The following is a 5059-nucleotide window of genomic DNA, read 5'->3' on the forward strand; positions in this document are numbered from 1 at the left end:
GAGAAAGTAGAGAGAAAAGGCATATTGGAACACTGTCAGAGAAGTTTGACGGGCAGAGAGCTCAGGGTGGAGAGGAGTTAGAGTTCTGGGAATAGCTATGGTGTTGGAGAAAATTAAGAGGAATGATGATGGGCTGAGAAGGTTTTAAAGATGTGCTGTTTATTAAGAAAGCACTCTTCCCTCTCAGTTTGGCATTTCCAGTCAGAGAGATCTACAATACTTTAAATTACTTTGTGATCACAGAATGTGTATCTCGTCTGGGTCATGTAATACCAGATGACCTAATCCAACCAGAATAGAGGTTATATTCATATATATTAGTTTTCCTTTTGACTTTAGCAGAACTGTTCTTCTTTATGCCTGGCATATTTTTCTGTTACTAGACTTTATACTTTAGTATTTTGCATTCTTCTTCCTTCTTTCTGTGTTTCCTGGTGTACAGTCTTCTCTTGCTCCTGCACCATGGACCAGCACAAAAGGTGTATAAAGGGAGCTGCATCTCTCAGAGTACAGAGCTTCACTTCCCAGAATCCTGATTGATGCATTCTATTTTCAACCCTTACAGTTTAAAAAAGATTTAGCAGTAAAGTGTGGCTTGAAGAGATCTAGGGTCTTTGCAAAATACCATTTACAATATCAAGGATGCAACCTAATATCACCTAATAAACTAAGAAACATGAAGATGTGACTCATTTTGGAGAGAAAAGACAATCAATAGAAATCAATCTGAAGATGCCCCAGATGTTGCAATTAGCAGACAAAGATTTAAAGCAATTACTCTAAACATATTCAAGGATATAAAAGAAAATATGTATATCATAAATGAAATACAGGAAATCTAGCAGAGAAATAGAAACTATAAAAAAGAAACAAATGCAAATTCCAGACAAAACTACACCAACTCAGAATTCCACATCCAGTGAAAATGATCATCCAAAAGTGATGGTGAAATAAAATACATTTGCAGATAAAGAAAAAAATAAGAATATGTTGTCAGTGGACATGCATTGCTGTTGTGGCGCGAATGATTCTGAGATCCACGGAGCCAATTGAGATTAATTATGAGCCTTTATTAGCTGGCCAGCGACTGACTCTCTACCACGCAGGGTTAGAGGAGATCAGCCCCGAGCTTCCTGAGCAGGCTGCTTATAAAGTTTTTTTACTACATCTTTGAATGAACAGATTACAAGAAGCAGAAGTTAGTCGTTAAGTCTTTGTACACAGATAAATGCATTCAGGGGAACTCCCAGCAAACAGAGCCTAATAGACAGTTTTATCATCTTTTCCTTGGCATGTTGCGCTTCTCCCTGGGATATCACCTCCCTGTAACTGAGTTACTGCTCTCCCTAGGGGAAGGCGCCTGGAGATACCTCTTCCCTGAAACTGGAGAATTTCCACTTTTACACTACAACATATAATAAATTTTCCAGGCTAAAGAATGTTTATAATGTTTGTAGTTGTAATGCATTTGATAACTACAGCAAAAAGGATGGGAGGGTGAGTAAAATGGACTCATACTTTGCAAGATTTCTACATTTTTCATGAGATGATTCCATATTAATCCTAAGTAGCCTAAGAGAAGATATCCTTAAGGATATCTATTGTGGACCTTAAATAAACCACTAAAAAAATAATGCAAAGAGATAATGAGGATCCTGGAATACATGATGTTTATACACTTTCTATGTTTTAGCTAAAGATAAAGATAAACTTTCATTTCTTGTTTTTCTTAAAAAATGATGACAAATTATTTTGTACTAATGGCACATTTTGGCAGGAGTGGAGATTAATGATCTTTTTTTCAGCTTCTCTCCTGAACTTTTTCTTTTTCTTCTGTTTCAGAGACAGTATTTTGTTCATTATTGTCTCCTGTGTTCCTGAAAAAAACAATAATGCCTTCTTTCCCTTCAATTAGTCAGCAGTCAAGGAGTGCTTGTTTTCTCTGCAGGGTACTTATTTGTTTCAACTTCATTTCCTGCTCTCTTTCCCCCAAGGTCATTGAATCACACTTTGATAAATACATTGTCATTAAAGTTTACTAGAGGCAATTGCAATGATAGATGTTTTAAATTAATGTCCTTCATTATGAGTCAGAAAGTCAATGAATTAAAAAATAATTCTTTTTGTAGATATTCACCATTATTCAGTCGACATGTTCCTGCTGTGTGTAGTGCTCTTCCAAATTCTAAGACATATGATGATGGCAGTATTTCCTGGAGAAACATGCTATATAAAAGAGAAATAGGATAAACACAAGTATTGCAGAACTGCAACTAAGTAACTGCAAGGTAGGAAGCATGGGGACAAATAAATAAGCCACTGTCCTGACTAAAACAGGAAATCTTTGCAGGGAGCACTGGGGTTTTTGAGAGACCTGGGTTTGTCTTGTGGAAAGCTGACAAAACTTCCTAAATGCAGGATACAAAGTACAAATCAGCTAAAAATATTTATCGAGTGCCCATTGTTTTATATGTTAGTCACTAGAAAAACATGAAATATAGTATTTTTATAAATACGGAAGATCACGTTCTCACAGAAAAAAACACAACATATGTAGTAGTAGATGCTAAATATAAGTACAAATAGATGCCAAGTAATGTAGTGAAAATGAACACCTAATTGCAGAAGTAAGGCTAAGTTAAGCGGAAGGGGCTTTGAAGTGGGGTCAGGGACTAAAGCGACAGAAAGGGAGAATGGTTTATGATATAACTCAGAGATTAAGTCTGGGGACAATGCGAATATGATGGGAATAGGATGATCATGACAAGATAGCGATGAATATATTGCTTCTGGTGAAGATGATTTTAGAAAATTATTGTGTGTGTATATCATATTTTCTTTTTTTAAAATTAAATTTATTGAGATGAATTTGGTTAATAACATTATATAAATTTCAAGTGTAAAATTCTATAATACATCATCTGTATTTTGCATTGTGTGCTCACCATCCATAGTCTAGTCTCCTTCCATCACAATATATTTGACCCCCTTTACCCTCTTCATCCTCCCCTCACCCCTTTCCCCTCTATCACCATACTGTTGTCTATGTCTCTGAATTTGTTGTTTTGCTAGTTCATATGTTGCTTTGTGTTTTATATCTCACATATGAATGAAATCATATAGTTCTTGTCCTTTTCCATCTGACTTATTTCACTTAGCATGATGTTCTCGATGTCCATCCATGTTGTTACAAACGGCAGCATTTCATTACTTTTTATGTCTGGGTAGTAGTCCACTGTATATGTGTACCACATCTTCTTTTTCCAATCATCAGTTGAAGGACACTTGGGTTATTTCCGTGTCTGGGCTATTGTGAATAATGCCACAGTGAACATAGGGGTATATATATCTTTATGCATAAATGTTTTCAAATTTTTGAGGTAGATGTCCCGAAGAGGAATTGCTGGGTCATATGATAGCTCTATTCTTAAGTTTTTGAGGACTCTCCATACTGTTTTTCATAGGGGCTGCACCAATTTACATTCCCACTAGCAGTGTAGGAGGGTTCCCTTTACTCAAATCCTTTCCAATACTTGTTATTTCTCATCTTACTGATAGAAGCCATTCTAACAGGTACGAGGTGGTATCTCATTGTGGCAAAAAGAAGATGCAATGGTGAAACTCAAAAGCACACAATACATTTAAAAATATCCATGATAGATTCATGTTGAAGTTTAGATTTAATAGTTGGTCAAGTTAACCAATCCATCTAATTTAACATTATATCTCAACCAAACCCTGTCCTCCCTAAGTAAATATGTTTTCCAACCTATGCATTATTTTATTAAAATTATCTTAAAGGAACTACCAAGAAAACAAAAATGCAAACAGCTAAATGGGAGAAGATATTTGCAAACGATATCTTCAATAAGGCGCTAATAGTCAAAATATATGAAGAACTCATACAACTCAACACATTTTGGAAGTTTTTCTCTGGCTGTAATAGGGCATGGAAGCTGGCTAGGTAGAGAGAGGAGATAGCTTCGGTATGTAGACCACTGCGGTAATCTTCTCAAGGAGGGAAAGGAATAAAGTGAGAAGGGAGAGAAGGAGACCCTGAGCTGCTGAGATTTCAAGAAACTCGGAGGAGGGAGAGAGAGGGAGGAGCAGTGCGAGGCAGGGGTGCGGGTCTGGGAGGTGGGGGCGCGGGTTTGGGACTCGGACCGTAAGCAAAGTGAGGGCGGGGACTCGGGAGCGCGGCCACCTACTCTCTGCTCCTTCACTGTCCCTAGAAAAGGAGCGCGGCTCGGGCTGCGGAGCTGACTTGGGAGCCCCGCGGCGGCGGCAGCAGAGCCCACAGCGCCTCCCTCGGAGATCCAGAGCCTCCCAGCCAAGCGCGCGGCGCCGCCGAGACCGTTCAGCTAGCTGGGCGAGCTCAGGGAGCCGGGTGTGCGCTCTCAGCGGGTCGCGGAGCGCGCTTCCCGCCTTTCGCCCAACCCGGGCGTGAATTCGTTTGGGCAGCGCATGAGAGCGGGGAGGGCCAAGGGTGGTCCTGAGCCCTCGCTGAGAGCTCTTGTCCCTCCCTGACAGGAGCAGCCCGCAGGAGCAGACCGAGGGAGCGCAGCGAAAGCAGGACACCGCGCCAGGACACGCGCCTCGGCCGCGTACCAAAGGTACTCCATTCCCACGCGCATTCCCTCTTCTGCATCTAGGTGACCCGACTCCGGGAGTGTCACCTGAAAGCCGTGGGGTAAAAAAATTCTCCCATCCTACTCAGTCCCTCCCTTTTAGATCTCCATAAAGTGGCCACTGCCAGTTTGGGGACTCCGCACAATTTTTGAGGTGTGAAACGACCTGAATAACCTAAATTTAAGTTAGTTTCTTTTGATGTGTCCCTTTATCTTAACTTTGGGGGAGGGGGGAGGTAGCGGACGGCGGTATGTGGGAAGGAGGCGAGTCCTCTCTTCCAGACCTGTCTTCACCACTCAATTCCTCCATCCTGGCTGTCAAGCTTGTGTCAGGGACATTTCCAAGGCCAGCCTGGAATAGTAGCTCTGCGGCAATTCAAAGCCAATTTCAGTCCTTAACTTCCACCTATGTACTTTAGACCGATTTACTG

General features: G+C 40.7%; 1 long non-coding RNA gene across 2 annotated transcripts in view; it reads left to right on the plus strand.

Annotated features, from left to right (window-relative positions):
* The first annotated feature begins 3750 nt into the window (after positions 1–3750).
* LOC112473992 overlaps positions 3751–5059 on the plus strand; it is a 3428-nt gene continuing 2119 nt past the window's right edge. The window contains exons 1-2 of one of the 2 annotated variants that reach the window (XR_003044241.1): positions 3751–4443; positions 4531–4613. This is a non-coding gene — a long non-coding RNA (uncharacterized LOC112473992). The remainder of the gene's footprint in view (positions 4444–4530; positions 4614–5059) is intronic. The other variant, XR_003044242.1, reaches the window with a different exon arrangement.

Source organism: Pteropus alecto, unplaced genomic scaffold, assembly GCF_000325575.1.
Source record: "Pteropus alecto unplaced genomic scaffold, ASM32557v1 scaffold69, whole genome shotgun sequence".
Lineage (NCBI taxonomy): Eukaryota > Metazoa > Chordata > Mammalia > Chiroptera > Pteropodidae > Pteropus > Pteropus alecto.